The 18,631-nt window shown below is 42.3% G+C and overlaps 1 protein-coding gene across 1 annotated transcript in view; it reads right to left on the bottom strand.

Moving 5' to 3' along the window:
- LOC107044016 (prostaglandin E2 receptor EP2 subtype) overlaps positions 1-18,631 on the bottom strand; it is a 77,430-nt gene that overhangs the window by 47,655 nt on the left and 11,144 nt on the right. The gene's annotated exons all lie outside the window — the stretch shown is intronic.

Raw genomic sequence — 18,631 nt, 5'->3', positions numbered from 1 at the left:
CGTGAGGGGCTTTGCCCCCCACTCGCCCCCCCCCTAGAGCCCCAAACTTCATCACGCACTTATCATATAAAATAGTATACGCAACACGTGCGGATAGCAGGCGGTATCACTCGGGCGGCTGCGCCCGCACTAGTTGCGTAATGTACTATTATGTATACCGAATATAAATCTATTTGAAATTTTTGACTTGTTTCAGGAATGTCGTTGTTAGAAATGAATAAACTTGTTTACTTGTTGTTTACTTGTTTACTTGTTCCTTTACTTGTAAACGAAAAAGGCACAGTTCGACCACTCGCTGACCGTAACATCACTGTCAAAATAGCGATTTCTTCACGTTTTATAACATTCTAGACCATTTGCAATTAGAAAATCGGAAAATCGGCCAAATGTAAGGCTTATTAGGAAGCAAAAATGAAGATAACAAGTTTAAATTTGGTATGATTATAGCTCTTATAATATTGAAGGTTGTTATTTTCGACGGAGGTAATTGGCCAAGTGGTTCCTGAGATATTTAACCTTTTGAATAAATCTGATTCATTAAAAAGATGAATATCTTCTTGTAGATACACCGTGTAGCATGTGGTTATGATTGTATGTTTGTCACAAGGACAGGGAATTGCTACGGATCCGTTCGGAAGCTTACTGCCAATGGAATCGGTAGAAATAAACAGAAGGAAAAAACGAATAACGCAAAACGTAACGGTTTCATGCCTTCTGCCAAATGGGCTCTGCTTATTTTTTCTTTTTTAAATCAGGCGTTTAGCCATAATGGAATTTTAAAATTTTTACCAGTGAACGTAATTTTCGGCTTCTGATGATAAGTTAGTGAAAAATTGTAAAGACGAAGAATGTTTTTTTTTTGAATAATGAAATAAAAAAAAATCATTGTCTTATTAACCCTGGCATTCATTATCTTATTAAAATCGGAAAAAGTACGGCACGGCGTTCATAGTGCGATAAGCGAAGTGTTAACACGATTTTTTAAATTATACTGCAGTAAAGCCTCAGAAAAATTTCAAAAAATTTGACATCTCATTTTGAAGTGTCTAGAAGCCTTATCAATGAAAATATCCGCCAAAAATATCAAAATATGGCAAGTTTCAGCTTGAATATCTAATTAAAGGTGACACTGAACATGAAAAATCGTATGGGACTTCTGCAAGTATACGATCTACATCACGTTTGATTTGTTTCAAATTTTTCCTAGATCTTTCAAATCTATCATTGTGTCGATTTATGCTGGTGCGGCGCAACGCTTACAATGTGACCAATAGCATTCGTAACTTTTGCGTGACCAACCGAGTATTAAATGTTATTTTGACACTTTTACATAGAATATAAAAACCAAAATTTAGATCACAAAAACTTGATTGTTCAAAAAACTTGATTTTACGATCATTTTTACCTCTGTTCCATCATTGAATCTCAAAAGGGAATTTATTTCATTAATTTTTGAACAAAATGAGTGAACATTCAAGATTTTTCGAGGTGCAATGGTTGTTTGAGCTCGGATCTGGTTTCGGGAATATTTACTGGAGATGGGCGAAATTTAAATGGATTTTAATGGGAGCGGGAGAAGGTCTACAAATCACCACACGTGCACGTTGGTCAACTCAGTCAATTTAATATAAATGAAAGTCAAAAAGATACACGTGTTAAATTTAATTAATTGAGAAGTTCAAGAATATTAGCGCGGTTCACAAATATTATTAACGCCGTTCACAGAATTGAGTAGCGCGGAACAATAATACGTAGAACTCGAAAACAGTTGAGATATTAATATATTCGCAGAACACAATGTATACAGTACGAAGGGCGATATGCAAATGAGACCGATTAAAAGACCGCAAGGTGGCAGGTGGCAATCATCGAGGGTCCAAACGTGCCCCAATTTAAATGGGGGCGTTCGCTGGATACCTGTCCATCAAGTGGCGCCTCAGGTGTCAGAGGTGAGAGGCCACTAGTCAGTTCAGTCGGTTGCGCAGGTCAGTCATGAGAAGCCATGCAAGCATGCGAGAGGAGCGAGTGTGCGTGTGTGTGTGTGTGTGTGTGCGGAAAACAATTCGGTGGAAAACCGAACATTCTCCCCCGCCGTCAGCAGCTGTTGACGTCACTGAGTTCGTCTGAAACAGAAAGATTAATCGAGCTCAGGACAAGATTTCTCGAAGATCAATATCACCATCGTAGTTCACCAATGACGGTCATGTGTGAGTACAGCCGAGGACGCAGGAGGCGTAAATTCCGTCAGACCCCGGCAGACTCACGTCCACCCCGGACCAGTTGCCACAGAGAAGGTCGTAAATCCTCACCATGACCCAATCCGAACATGGACTATGATGAACCCGATGATGCAGAGCTGTCATCACGTGAGATGATCCTAGATATCGCTGGTCGAGATGATCTTAAGTGTCGCTGGTCGAGACTGGCAAAAGAGCGAGCTTCGAGATGGGCCGTTGCAGAGTAGAACTGGACGTCTTAATGGTGACCACCCTGGCGAGTCCATCTCTACCAGGGCGGAGAGCGATGACTCGAGTGAGAGGCCATTTCGTTGGTGGAAACCTCTCGTCCGCGAGAAGGACTATGGAACCAATTATAATATCGTGAGATGGGTGTTGCCACTTCGAGATAGACTGTAGATGTTGAAGGTAGCTAGTGGACCACTGCTTCCAGAAGTACTGAACCTTCTGGTGGATAAGCTGCCAACGAGATAGGCGAGCGACGTTCAAATGCTGCAGCGAAAGGTCAGGAACGGAGGTCAAGGCCTGGCCAATCAGGAAATGACCTGGTGTGAGCGCGCTGACGTCATCAGGATCCTCTGATAGCGGTTCCAGCGGTCGCGGATTGAGCACGGCTTCGATCTGCGCGAGTAAAGTAGTGAGTTCCTCGTAGGTCAATAGGGAATCACCGATCGTTCGTTTGAGATGGAACTTCACCGACTTTACCGCGGCTTCCCATTTGCCTCCAAAGTGCGGTGCACCTGGAGGGTTAAAAGACCATCTGGTTCCATCGCTGAGCAAGAGTTGGGCTAGTTTGTCCGATTCCTTAGACGCCATTGAGAAGAGCTTCTTCAATTCCTTGTCGGCTCCCAAGAAGTTCGTTCTGCAGTCTGAGAACAAGTTCTTGCAGAGTCCACGCCGGGCAACAAAGCGAAGATACGCAGCGATGAATCCATCGACTGCGTAATCTGAGATGATCTCAATATGGACTGCGGACGTGGTCATGCAGACGAAGATCGCGAGCCATCCCTTGTACGACTTATGACCACGCCCCTTCTACGAGCGGAGAGACACTGGTCCGGCATAGTCAACTCCAGTGTTGAGGAACGCTCGGCCAGGTATGAGACGAGCAACTGGGAGCTGGCCCATGAGCTATTGAGCTCTGATCCCTCGCTGGCTGGCGCATGGAACGCACCTCAGGACGAATGATCTTACCGGGGCTCTTCCTCCGAGGATCCAGTAAGACCTTCTGAGTTGACCGAGAGTCAGCTGCGTTCCTCCATGCAGAGTCCTGAGATGGGCATCCCGAATGATGAGCTGAGCGAACTGCGAATCCCGAGGTACGATGATCTGATGCTTATTTTCGCAGTCAAGCTGAGCAAATTTCAGATGCCCTCCAACGCGTAGAACTCCCCGGTGGTCCAGGAATGCTGTCAATCGAGTGAGCGAGTGAGACGAACTAAGACGTTGCTCTCTGGACAAGGTCGTAAGCTCAGCTGAAAAATGCGCAGACTGAGTGAGCGTGACCCAAAGCAGTCGGGCCTGCTCGATGTCACCAAGGTTCTGAGCTGTTGCTAACGATGATCCAGGAATTCTTCTGAGACGAGCAATGACGCGTTGGCAGATGGCCGTAATTCGAAGCAATCTGTTGAGTAAAGAATAGCGATGAATTAAATCTCAAATCTCTATGCTGGACCTTCACGTTCAAAACGACACCAGGTTTCTCTTCAAGATCTGCTGATGTCACTGAAGCAAGCTCTAGAGATGGCCACGACGATGAGCTTTTCATGAGCCACCGTGGTTCGTGTCACCAGAGTTCATGTGCAGAGAGCTGCGCTGTCGTTAGTCCACGAGATGCGCAGTCAGCTAGGTTTTCCTTGCCAGGAACGAGTTTCCATTGAGCTCGTGAGGTCTCTTGTATGAGTTGGACACGATTTCTCATGAACTCTTTCCATCTGGACGGGTGCGAGTTGATCCACGTAAGCGCAACTGAGGAGTCGGTCCATAAAAACGTCGGAGCGTTCGAGAGATTGAGCTCTCCTTTCACGTACTTTACGAGTTTGGCAAGCATAACCGCAGCTGTGAGCTCTAGCCTTGGGATTGTCAGCCGTTTGAGAGGAGCTACTTTCGTTTTAGCGCAGACCAAAGAAATCCGACGCTCTTCATCTCCATTAACGATTTTGAGATAGACCACGGCTGACATCGCGAGAACAGAAGCATCTGAGAATCCATGGATTTCAATCGACGAGTTCTGGAGAAGGCCTAACCATCTTGGAACAGATAACTTCGAGAGCAGAGTGAGATCATTTCGAAAACTTTTCCAACGCTGGGCAACTTGTTCTGGGACTTCCTCATCCGGACCGAGCTTTCTAATCCAAGTCTCCTGCATGAGCAGTTTCCCTCTGATCATGACAGGAGATAGAAATCCGAGTGGGTCATAGATCTGAGCGATCTCTGAGAGGATATTCCTCTTAGAAACCTTCGATTCATCGCTGGTCCGACTTGAGAAGACGAAGTTATCCGAATTGGGCTACCACGACAAGCCAAGAATCCGGGTCTCCGAATCCTCATAAACTCGCTGGTCATTGGAGGTACTATCAGAAGCGAGCCACTGGAGTAGCGCTGGACTATTACTATGCCATTTTGCCAGAGGCATTCCTCCAGCAGCGCAGAGATCACGAACTTCTTGCGCGGTCCTAACGAGTTGGTCATGCGTGTCCGCACCTCCACAGATGTCGTCAACGTATCTTCCTTTCATGATAGGCGAGACGGCCAAAGGGAACCGATGTCTTTCATCCTCAGCCAGCTGAAGAAGAACACGGTTTGCGAGAAACGGAGCTGATCTCGTGCCGTATGTGACTGTTGTCAGTTGATACGTGACTAGTTCTCCACTTGAGTCGGTCCATAGAATCTGCTGCAGGGGCCAGTCATCCTCGTGAACTCTAATCTGGCGGAACATCTTGGTGATGTCCGTCATGAAGATGACTTTGTGCTGTCTTGACCAGAGCAGCACGTCGGAGATATCCCTCTGCAACTTGGCTTCTGTGTGGAGAATGTCGTTGAGTGAGTTCCCTGAACTGGTCTTCGCTGATCCGTTGAACACTACTCTCAGTTTCGTCGTTTCACTGCTCTCTCTGACTACACCATGATGAGGTAGATAGTAACTCCTTTGAGCGTCAGACGGCCCTACCTGAAGCCCTTCAGAGACCCTCAACCCTCCTGAAGCTTGCGCTTCATATGCTAAGGTCGTCTCGTCAGAACGACAAGCGGAATCCGCCTGAACCGAAGACGAAGAGCGATGAGTCAAGCGAGTTACTAATCTCATATGGTCGCGATCCTCATACTCCTTGAGAAAGTCGGAGTAAAGCTGAAGGAAGCGCGCATCTTTTGAGATTCTAGCGAGCATACGATGAAGACAAGCTAGCGCTGGACGATAGGAATTCCCCAATGACGAAACTGGAGCTGAGAAGGGCAAACGAACGACATATCGACCTGAGCTATCTCTTGAGTGAGTCTGACGGAAGTGGCGTTCACACTCTAATTCTTCCGTTGAGAGATTCGCGTCAGCGCGCCCAGGAACTTCCTCCTGAACCCAAAACTTCGTGAGAAGGTCGTTGAGCTCGTCGTTCGATACGCTCCGGTGATGAGAAGAGCAAGATGTTGGTTGATCAGGTCCCGCTGGCCTGTAAACAATCCAGCCAAAGCTGGTGAGTTGAGGACTGGAGCCTGAACCCCTCCTCTAACCACGTTGGGCTTGATGACCTGACCAAAAACATCAGCACCGACGAGAAGGTCAATTGGTGCAGAGACTCGAAAATGAGGATCAGCAAGCTCTAAACCCTCGATATGATCCCACTTGAGGCCCTCTGCTGAGAAGGACGGCAGCGTTGAGGTGAGACGTTCAAGGGAGTGAGCTGTAACTTCAACGCGTTCTTCTGAGTGGATCGATTGCAGCGTGAGGTGTACTTCGCCGGACGTTGTCCCAAACGATGATCCTCCCACTCCTGTTATGTGGACAGAACTACGAGTTTTCTTTAATTTCACCTTCCGAACTAGTTGATCTGAGATGAGCGAGAGTTCGGAGCCTGAATCCAACAAGAGTCGAACTTGATGCGGAGGGCAATACTCGCTCACTAGAAGAGCTAAACAAGTTGCGAGAAGGACTCCAGGCCGAGAGGTTTGCGCAGAACAACTATGGGCTGAACAAGGAATCGACACTTGGGACGGTCCGCTTCAAGCCTGAGGATGGGCTGAAGACGCAGCCTGAGCAGCATCACCGGTGTGAGTGTACGTCACGACAGGCACACTGGTCAATGGAGCAGAAGCACTCGGGCGCTGAGCTCCTGCATCGTTGAGAGGGACTTGAGATGCTGGACCACGTTGAGCTGGACGACGAGAGCGATCAAAATGCAGCAGGGTATGGTGCCTCTCCTGGCGTGTCCTGCACGTACGAGTGGTCTGGCAGACTCTGATACTGTGCTTCCCCAGACAGTTGTAGCACAGATAGAGTCGTTCCACAACCTCCTTCCTTGCTGTAGGTGTGAGCGACTTGAATCCGCTGCAAGAAGCGATGTAGTGATCCATCTTGCAGTAGGAACAAGGATAGCCCGCGTCGGCCCAGGACGTCGACTTTGTGGACTGTATTTGCGCTGGACTGGAAGATTTCTGGGCTGACTGCTGCGCATGCGAAGCCACCGAGGCTTGATTGACCTTGGCACTACTCTTGGTCATCGAACGAGTCTGGACGCTGGGCTGCGAAGGACGAGAAGCGTCGTTCGATGTGTGCACCGAAGACCCAACCTCCAAGGTCTCCATGGCTCGTGAACGACCTTGTAGGAAATCGANCACTGGGAGATTTCTGGACTGACTGCTGCGCATGCGAAGACACCGAGGCTTGATTGACCTTGGCACTACTCTTGGTCATCGAACGAGTCTGGACGCTGGGCTGCGAAGGACGAGAAGCGTCGTTCGATGTGTGCACCGAAGACCCAACCTCCAAGGTCTCCATGGCTCGTGAACGACCTTGTAGGAAATCGAGGAGATGTTCAAGCGTCGGATACTCAGTCGAGGCTCCAATTTTATTTTCCCATGCCTCACGAAGCTTGTTGGACAAGCGACGAGTGNCACGAGTCTGGACGCTGGACTGCGAAGGACGAGAGGCGTCGTTCGATGTATCCACCGAAGACCCAACCTCCAAGGTCTCCATGGCTCGTGAACGACCTTGCAGGAAATCGAGGAGATATTGAAGCGTCGGATACTCAGTCGATGCTCCGATTTTATTTTCCCATGCCTCACGAAGCTTGTTGGATAAGCGACGAGTGAGCACGTGGACGACGATTGGACCCCAATGATCTGTTGGCTGATCCAGTGCTTTGAGCGCGCTGAGTGCCTCAGAAACGGAGCTCGTCAATAAATTAAGGTCTGAGGCACCGTGCGTCTTCATTGGAGCAGGATTGAGAAGCTGGTCAAGGTGAGCTGCAATCAATAAGCGCTTGTTCTCGTATCGATCGACCAAGATTCTCCATGCGATGCCGAAGGAATCTTCAGAGACGGGCAAATTAGAGATGAGCTTCAACGGTTCATTGGAGAGACTGAGACGGAGGTGGTGCATTCGCTCGACCCCAGGAATCTCCAGATTATTCCCGAACAGCGAATGGAAAAGGTCTCTCCATGGCCTCCACTCCTCATACACTCCAGAGAACTTCGGCAACTCAATCTCCGGAAGAGCTCTGCGCGTTGAACTCTGTAGTTGCGCGTCGCCAGGAACTCGAACCGATTGGTTGAGGTTAGGAGCCCCCTTCTTCTCCAACAGCTGCAGCAGCGCTACTCTACCTGAAGCGTAATGCTTAAGCGCGAGATCGAAGACCTGATTCTTAAAATAATCGAGAGAGGTCAAATTCTCGATCTTCTGGCCGACGAGTTTCTCATGAGACGCTTCCAGCTTCGCCCAATACGTTTCCAGCATGACGAGCTTGGAATCCAGAGCCGTCACTCCGAACTGCTGGATGCTCTCCTCCTGTGACTCCGTGTAAATGCCTTCGATGAAGGATGCACGTGTCATCTGCAGCGAGATCAGCGCTTCGAGAGTTGCCATCTTGTGGAATTGTCAACAAAAAAAGAAAGAAAACCAACAAGAAAAACCACAACCTCGATCGACTGCTGCAAACAACTAAAAAAAAAGCAATAAGCGAACGTGCCAGGAGAGATGTTCAAAAATAAACAAAGAGCCAAGGACGCAGGTCAAAAACCAAGAAAAAGCAATATGCGAAAAACAAAGCGTAGCCCAAAACTCCAACGCAGATCCAAAAAGCGTTAAATCGAGGGAAAAGAAATAAATCACGTGCAGCCGAACTTGAGGAAAAATCAGCAAACCCCCAGAGAAGCGCAAAAAATTGTAATTAATTTGACTTCCCTTTTTGAGCGAGCTGCACGATAATCCACCTCCTTTTTCAGCGCAGGTCCGTAATACCCTGAGGTAGATCGTTAGGGCTTTCCGATGGCCCAAGATACCCAAAGTTGGTCAATAATTCCTGGAGTAGGCCTGGAGCGACGCTGATACGGTCCTGATGAGCGGAAATTCTGTAACGGGCCTTCGATGCTGGAGATACGGCCCTGAAGACGGAGTACCCAGGGGTGGGGCGATGAACGGGATCGACACGTCCCTGGTAAGTAGGACCACTGGTGCGGGGCCCTCTGATCAGGTGTTACGGCACTGCACTGGCGTCCCCGTACTTCCGCGAAAAACACGGATGCCGCGAAAAAACAAACAAAAAACCGAAAAATATTCCACCTATCCTATTTACTGGAGATGGGCGAAATTTAAATGGATTTTAATGGGAGCGGGAGAAGATCCACAAATCACCACACGTGCACGTTGGTCAACTCAGTCAATTTAATATAAATGAAAGTCAAAAAGATACACGTGTTAAATTTAATTAATTGAGAAGTTCAAGAATATTAGCGCGGTTCACAAATATTATTAACGCCGTTCACAGAATTGAGTAGCGCGGAACAATAATACGCAGAACTCGAAAACAGTTGAGATATTAATATATTCGCAGAACACAATGTATACAGTACGAAGGGCGATATGCAAATGAGACCGATTAAAAGACCGCAAGGTGGCAGGTGGCAGTCATCGAGGGTCCAAACGTGCCCCAATTTAAATGGGGGCGTTCGCTGGACACCTGTCCATCAAGTGGCGCCTCAGGTGTCAGAGGTGAGAGGCCACTGGTCAGTTCAGTCGGTTGCACAGGTCAGTCATGAGAAGCCATGCAAGCATGCGAGAGGAGCGAGTGTGCGTGAGTGTGTGTGTGTGCGGAAAACAATTCGGTGGAAAACCGAACAATGGTAATATGTGAATTTTTCGGGGATTCACATCTTTTTCCATTAACTTACATCTTCAGAAAAGAACAAAAGGTTTTTAAATTTCTACAAAAGGTTGTCCTTCACATTCACCAGTGATTTGATGATTTTAAAAGCCGACCAGGAGAGGCAGGTAGAATAATTTGTTTTTCATCATCTATTCAGTATTTAAGAGAACAGGTATCCCATTTTATTTATTGGAGTGTATCAAGCATTGAAAAAAAGTCTGAATCAGATAGAAAATGTGGAGTAATAATTTTATGATACTAGATCTGTGCGCGCGCTTTCGTGCGCGCTTATTTTTTTGTTGTGAAAATGAAGAAATCGAATTTATTAAACTTCATATACACTGATAGAAAAAATCTCTGACACGTAGAGTACAAGTTCTTGGCTCAAGAAACTACATCATTCGCGCCGTTTTAACTGAATGAATTCTTCATGACTTTGGATCAAAGAAATAGGGGAACGTGGCATAAAGTATTAAATATTGGACGGAAAGAGCAGGGAGTTTCGCGTGCATCATAATGCTTTCCATATTAGATCAGACTCGCTGGCAAGAATCTCTTGGCGGAAAGTAATTTTGCTTACATTTAATATCAATCTGATGAAGTTTCTATTCTCTTGTGTGAAGAATTCATACTTTTCGCTATAGATAATTCTGTTTTTCATGATTTTCGACAGAGGTGATAGGGTTTCCAATCAAGTAAATCGGTCCTGAGGACACACATCTTCCTCTCAGAATATACTTCAATTAGGTAAAACTAAGAATCTCTTGTATCAAGAGATTCATGGTCAAAACCCCATTCTCTTGTCTCAAGAAACCACTTCTGTCGTGTCAGAGATTTTTTCTATCAGTGTACTCATAGATGTGAAATATCAATGAATAATTTTTAATCTTCGATTAATTCTTTTTTTTTACTTTTTAAAATAATCTGATTAAAATCTGTAATTGTTGAAAAATGAGGGGAGGGTTATGAATTAATTTCCCAGAAAACTGAAAAAATTTCTTGAATTCTTCGGAAAATTCCAGTTTTCCAGATAACCGTAGCTCTTCAAAGATTTTTCTCGAATTATTTGGGAAACCGAAGAATTTTCATGAATTTTGTAGAGTTTAGAATTTATGTATGAAAATCTGAGAAGCCAGAATTGATCATTTTTGCGTATGATAAATATGAAAAAATTAAAATTTGGGAAGTGAAGAATAGTTTGTGTGTTAAAAAAATTTAGAAATACTATGTTTTTCTCTCATGATCAACAATTAGGCAATTTAGATATTTTTTTGATATAAAGATAAACTTCACACATGACAAAATGCAAAATATGACGCAGAAAAAAATTTTGCCATTTGAAGAATTTGAAAATACCGGGGATTTTTTTCATCGACTACTTCACGTGATTCATTGACCAATCAAAACTGAGGATTTAGCGGTCAGGCAGTTTCGAGATATTTCGATATAATACAACTTCACGTTTCTTTCATCTTTAGTAAATAGGAAAAGCTAAGAAAATGAACTTTTAACATGTACTTTTAAAATGTATTGAATGTGACATCTCTTCCACTTTCCCGATTATCTCGTCATGTATCGAAAATTGTTTGACGATAGCGACTAAGGTCTTTCAAATTTTTGTGCAGTTCTCCCTTAACCCCTCAAGGGGTCCATACCACATACCAACCCATGCAAGAACGAATTGTTAGGTTCAAAATTGCTCGTTTCTAAATCCATAGACGATCTCTCAATCATATCCAGGTAAAAAATACCAACACGGATAGAAATATTCAGTAAAAAATACGGAACTCACAATTCATTCACCGATTACGGAATCCACTCAGAAAGTTTAAGTGACGGTATCGTAACTTTCCACAGGAGATTCAGATAAAAATTACGAAACGCTCCGGAAAAATTCCGTGATAGTTCCGTAAAATTTCCTACAACCACATTTTGCTCCGGAATTACGGAAAAGATACGTAATTTTTATTGAATATTTCTCTCCGTGAAGGCTATCGATGAGAACAAGCATAGAGGAACTGGGTTGGCGACGCTCACCCTTGTGATAATCACCGATTATATCCCATTAAAAAGTGAGCAATGGGAATTATATAGTGCCACTGGCAAAACACCATTCATTCCTATTTGGGTTTGAATAGTCCAACAGTAGGGTAATATAATGGGAATCCATGGGAAGAACTATTATTTCTATTTGATGGCCAACACAATGGGAATTTAATCGCAAGACAAAGACTTGACACAAATTAACGAAATGAATTTCAAATTTCACGTCCCCTTTGTATTTCTAGGGCAATGTGATCGAAGCAGATCCCATCGTATAAAAAAATGCAGCAGGATTTTGCAGATAGGATTTTTACAGGATTTACTACAAAATCTCCTTTATAGAAGCTGTGAAAGGGGCCGTACAGAAGTTTTATGAGGTATTGTTGGGAGTTTTTATGGAGTATTATAAGGGTCGAGTAGAGAATTCTTGGGAGCGTATGCCAATGTTATAGAGGCCACAGGGAGGTCTTATGGGGAACTTATGAGATTTGCTTGGGGTTCTCATGGAAATATTACGAAGGTCGAAAAAAATCAAGAAATTGATTATTTTGTTTTATATATTCTTTGATTTTTTTGAAACCCCTATGCAAAATCCCAGATAGCCTAGGAGAAGGGGTGAAGCACAGGAATTTTTCTAAAAAATGCATTTTAACACGGGCTCTTCTGGGAATTCGGAAAAATAATATTATAAACAGAAAAAAGTCGCCATTTTCCTGAAATTTGGCGCTTGGGTGCAGCTTCCACGGAGGAACATAAAAAAAAAAACCAAGTGGCCTAGGAGAATTTTTTAGAAGGGATACTTAAAAAAAATCATGAAAAATAGGAATTCTGAGTGCGCAACTTGGAATAGCGACAACGTCGAGGTTAGGAATCGTGAAGGGATGACCGCGGCAAATACGTATGAAGTTGCGATGATACATTTCGCTATGGGAAGGAACATAACAGCTGAGTGAATCAGTGCTACCTACTTGTACCTCGAACGGCACCATGTTGTCATTTTTTCTATCCATATTAATTTTTTCCGAATATCCAAAAAATAATTTAAAAGAATCAAAAAAAGGTTTGAAATATGTGGGGAAAAAAATGGAAAAGTTGTTAAAAAAATATTTCGAAGACAAAAGTGGTCGAAAAAGATTGAAAATTTGTAATTGAGATATCTTTTTTTTTTTGTTGAGCCATTGGTTTTCTGCGAGAGAACAATAGATTCCCCTCCGTCTCACCTATATGCCCACGCCGCCATCAATATCTTAAGTGGTTTATCGAGGCGTCGAGGGGGATATTGTGAAGGTCGAATGGGGTGAAGTGAATATCTTATGGAGCCCTACTGAAGCTTAACATGAACCTTATGGGGGCATAGAGCTCTTATGAAAGTCGTAGGAAGGTCTTATGAGGATTTTTATTTTCGTTACTTTACTTTGGATTTCTTATGGGGGATGGTGGACACTAAATGAGGCCATATGAGAGTCCCCTAATGAGGGGGGGAGGTTCCAAAGCGGGCGACCTTCACGCGTGAGGGACCGTCTTCCATTGCCAAAATTTATTGAGAAGGTGGACGGGATGTAAATACAAGGGCCAAACAAGAGAGACAAGTGGAGACGGTCACGAAGATCAAACGAGGCAAACGGGCTCCTCCGCTTCGCCTCGACAACCCCACCTCCTAGTGACTTTTCACAAGGCCAATCTGGTGCATAATGTCCACGTATCAAAAATAACTTTTTTTACAGTGGCTCAGTGAAACTTTGACCTTACAATTTTTTAATCTTCTCGATTTAAAGCAAGTATCAATCCGACGTAGATCAAGTATTTGTCAACTTGAATTAAGTCGTTACATAATACCTGGACCATATAGATCTTTTAGAGTACGTCAATCCGTTGGTTTCTATTCGAACCAAGTAGTAGACGACTTGAGATCTTTCTTCCTCAAATAATTCAATTTTTTACTCAAAGTAAGCCCTAAATCCAGAGTGATTCACTTTGCCATGAGTTATGCATTCTATTCGTAGTATTTTAGAATACCAAATAAAATTTCTTCTGATCAGAATCGCGAGATTGAAATGATGATTTTCGATCCTTTAAATAACACTAAAGGAAATTTTACATTCCCACTGCATGCCATGCCTCGTTAGGGGCACCCTACCTTTTTACTTTAAAGCCTTAACGTGTCCGTTTCCCCCGAACTTGCCCTACTTTCAACGAAGAAACGTCAAAGATTTCTACGAAGATCTCCATCTGTATTCTTGTCTCAAACAAATTTATTTGGCATAAATTAATTTTTCTCTCTGTACGGTTAAAGCTACATGAGCAGACAGAATTGCCTAAAGGAGATTCTCCAATGAACGCAACGCAGGTTTAATGCAATGCTTGCAATTGTCAACATAGTCGCAAAACAGTTGAATTGACACGCGTTAACGATGTATTACACCCTTTTCGCTAAAATTCATGTAATGATCTTTTCGCAGTGGCTCAGTGAAACTTTGACCTTACAATTTTTTAATCTTCTCGATTTAAATCAAGTATCAATCCGACGTAGATCAAGTATTTGTCAACTTGAATTAAGTTTTTTAATTTTTTTCGGTAAATTGTTGATCCGATCGACGTGAAAAAATATACCGTTTTTGAATTTCATCATTACTCAACGACTCACGAAATTTCACGATCGTGCAATTATTTTCCTACGTTTTTTTTAAAACTTTTTGGAAATTCACTAAACTTTAGAAAAAATACAGGAAAATGATCGCACTACCATGAAACTTCGTGAGTCAGTCAATAATGGTAAAACACAGAAACGGTATATTATTTCGCATCAGTCCGATCAATAATTTGCAAGCAAAATGAAAAAAACGTGAATTTTGGCCGAAAGGGTGTACACGGAGAAAAAAATTCAATTGTTGATTCAAGGTTCAATTGTCTAGCACCAGAAAAATTCCGGTGCTGCATAGTAAAAATTCCGGTAACGCACAATAAAAGCTTGATCCCTGACTGTTTTCTATTACATGATAAATTTCATTCAATAGTTAAAAATGAGTAAACATTGTCATTCAGCATATCATCCTATTAATTTTATTTTAACCTCTCCTCCATATCCTCTCTCCCATATTAAAAGCGGAATGCGCGGCAAACGTATGTGGAACGTTTGACAGGCCAATGTATATCTACAGCGTTATACACCTCATGAAGCGAAAATAAAGGGCACTTATTTTATTTCTTAACCGTTTTATCACAACACTAATTAATATTTCACTGAATTGATATTATGAAAAACATTAACCTGGGGTTTCAGTAAGGAGATATGTGAGAGAGGAGGCTAGAGGAGGCGACGGAATAAATCATCTGGTCACGTTGAGTCGATGTTCGTGGTTGCGGAGGGGGGACGAAGAGTACCGAAATCTTACGAATGCGCGATCGGGTCCTAGGATTCTGGTAGAGCACCGGAAAAATTTGCCAGTCAGTGTCATAATTTTTCTCGTATTTCTCGTAAAAATTCACTGTCGCTTCGATTTTACCGTGCTGCACAAGAATTTTTCCCCACATTTATCCGAAAAATGACTCGTGCAACAGTACTTTTTCCTACTCTTTGCGGTACATTTGGCCTGGAAAGACCATCTGAACCAACTTTACTGTGCGGGCACGGTAATTTTTCTCGTACATTTCTCTCCGTGTAGTACATCCTTAATTTTGCGTTGCGCTTCGTTGTAGAATCTCCTTAAGGGTGCCAAGTGAATTTGAAAAAAGATTCAAAAAAAATTTTTTCTTTCCCTCCATTATTGGAGAAATAGGTATTCATCCATCCGACGAAACTTCAAATCCGCAATCGGAACTAGACATCGAGAAAATAAATGCGGAAAATCCTCTATTTCGCGTGACGAATCTCGAGAAAGCATAGGATCAAATGGGTACGGCGGGTTGAAATATCTCTCTTATTCACCCCGGTACCCCATTGTTTTTTGTCGCCATCACATTGAACACATCATTCCCCATATTTTCAAATTTTTTCAAATTTTTCTTGAGTTCCTAGGGGGTTGAAACGTTCAATTTAATCAAAACTCCATAAGAGNATTTTCAAATTTTTTCAAATTTTTCTTGAGTTCCTAGGGGGTTGAAACGTCCAATTTAATCAAAACCCCATAAAAGGCCGTGAATAAGACTGATTTTGTTTATTTAATTTCTCGATATCCATAAGTTCTAAAATTTTTAAATTGTCACCGATGTTCACCATCTGTCTAATACTATCAATTTAAAAAATTATAACTTTGTTGGTGAATGTCAATTTTCAAGGTCATCGCCAAATTCACTTGGCACCCTTAAAATCCACTATTTGAATCATGACTTTTATACATACGCTTTTCCCCTCCTTTCCATGACATCCCAATAAAAACGATATACGGAAAACATTAAGCAAAATTCACAAAATCGAATGATTATTTTAAAAAACGGGCCTATTTCACAACTGATGAAATTCATTAATTTCTCCCCGCCGAAGAAATGGAAGGTCATATCTGTAGAAGCTCATAAGGAAAAATGTATTCTGAACCGACTCTTCACATTCATGGTGTGAGAATAATCATATTAGGAGGTCATTATCATTATACAGTGGAGATTATGACTCAAACGCCCCAAAAAATACTGAAGTGCCTTATCTCGTCACGCATTCGTTGAAAATAAGTTCATCTAAAATAAGAAGTTATTGACACATTTCTCTTGTCCTCTAAAATACAACTGATAGCTACAAATCTCTGCGTATTGATAAATACGAAACTTATAATACATTTGATGGGAGTATCCAGATGATCCAATGATTATTGAGAGTCCAAAAAATATTTATAGTGCATTTTTAGTGAAAATTTACGTTACAATCCATGGAAAAAATGTTCCTGAACGTTTGATACTTCTGATTATTCTGTTCCCATACATATATTCTAGACTCGTTTTCGCCAAGCCCTGTTGTGAGAATAAACCCTACAATAAAATTTATCTTCAGGATGAATTATGTCCAATCGGGTGGCCCATTTTATGGGTGTTCCTAAGTATTTTAGATTTCGCCCCAAAAAAAAGATTCTTCATTTGAAAAAGTACCCCTGTGAATTTTTTCATATTTCTAAAATGCATTTTGATTATTGCCCCGAGCATTTAAAGTTTGACTAAAATATCTGATCTACTGGCAATAGAGATCATGAAACTGGGGCAGAAGTTGAATATCCTCAATGATGTGCCCGTGTCATTTCACCCAGGTCAAATGTCTCTCGTTACTTCTTTTTAACTTAGTCCACTAGAAATCCAATTCACACACAAATGTGATTAAATCTCAATGACAAAAAATGCATTTGACTGGAATAATTCTGACAATAACGTACTATGTCGTGACGCTAGTTTAGTCGAAAATTATTTCCAAAAATTTCAACTACGAGGAAAAGATACGATGCGGCTACACTGCTTAGCACGCTCTCAATAGTAAGTGAGGAATAAGTGAGACCAATTACTATGTGAAAGAGTCGGTACAAGCATTTTTTCATGCAGACCCGAGTGGAAATTGCTTCAGGCCCACCTGAATCACGATCAGCACTTGATCAGGTTTTTGTAAGGTTCGACTGATCCGGTGATTCCTGATGAGAACCTGACCAAGTTCTGATTCAGCAGATCGGATCCGAAAAACCAGAGGTGGGTTCAGATCAAGTTCTGATCAGGTAGACATGATCAGATGATGCCTGATGAGAACCTGACCAAGTTCTGATTCAGCAGATCGGATCCGAAAAACCAGAGGTGGGTTCAGATCAAGTTCTGATCAGGTAGACATGATCAGATGATGCCTGATGAGAACCTGACCAAGTTCTGATTCAGCAGATCGGATCCGAAAAACCAGAGGTGGGTTCAGATCAAGTTCTGATCAGGTAGACATGATCAGATGATGCCTGATGAGAACCTGACCAAGTTCTGATTCAGCAGATCGGATCCGAAAAACCAGAGGTGGGTTCAGATCAAGTTCTGATCAGGTAGACATGATCAGATGATGCCTGATGAGAACCTGACCAAGTTCTGATCCACCAGATTGGATCCGAAAACCTACAGGCGGGTTCAAATCAAGTTCTGATCAGGTAGACATGATCAGATGCTGCCTGACGAGAACCTGATCAAATTTTGATCCAGTAGATCGGATCCGAAAAACTGCAGGATGATTCAGATCAAGTTCTGATCAGGTAGGCGTGATCTCACCCTGAGCTCGGCTGCCTGACCTTAATTTGATCAAATTCGGATTTGATGTCTTTGATCGGCATTTGAACGAGGTCAATTGGAGAGAAAATGATCAGATTCAGATCCGGTCCACCTGACATTAATTTTAATAAATTTTTCGGATAATTTAATTAACTATTATTATACTATTCAAATTAAGTTTTATCAACCATTATCAATAATTATTTTCAATCTTTAAAAAGGATCATTATACTATAATTAAAATAAATTAAATTAAATTAATTTAATTTAATGAATTTAATTTAATTAATAAATTTAATTAACAGCCAGCCCTCCTCAAATTTACAGAAGGGAGGGATGATGATGCCGTAAATACTTATTAGAGGAGTATCAAACTCACACGCAAATGATCTTGAAAAAAAAAATCAACAAACGTCTATTTATTTATTAGTGTTATTGTTATTATCTATATTATTATTCATTAATGAAATAAATAAAAATTTAATTGAACACATTTTATCTCTGAGAATATACACGCACATCCGCGAGATCAGGAATAATCGTAAATTCAACGAATACCCCGATAAAAATCATATAGGCAATGTACAGTTTACTCAATAGTAATAGCGCGATAGCGTAGTGGTTAGGATATAGGATTCGCAATCATAGGGTCCCCGGTTCGATCCCCAGCATCGGTAAAAAAATAAGCTTTTTCAGAGGTAATAACAGTAGAGATTCATTAAGAGAGGCGGCATATGGTGAAAGAATTGAATTATCTTTTGTTTTGGATTAATTATCATTGATAATTTTTAT

Source organism: Diachasma alloeum, unplaced genomic scaffold, assembly GCF_001412515.2.
Source record: "Diachasma alloeum isolate Michigan unplaced genomic scaffold, Dall2.0 Dall_scaffold_00661, whole genome shotgun sequence".
NCBI classification, from domain to species: Eukaryota; Metazoa; Arthropoda; class Insecta; order Hymenoptera; family Braconidae; genus Diachasma; species Diachasma alloeum.
This window is presented reverse-complemented; position numbering and strand designations above follow the sequence as displayed.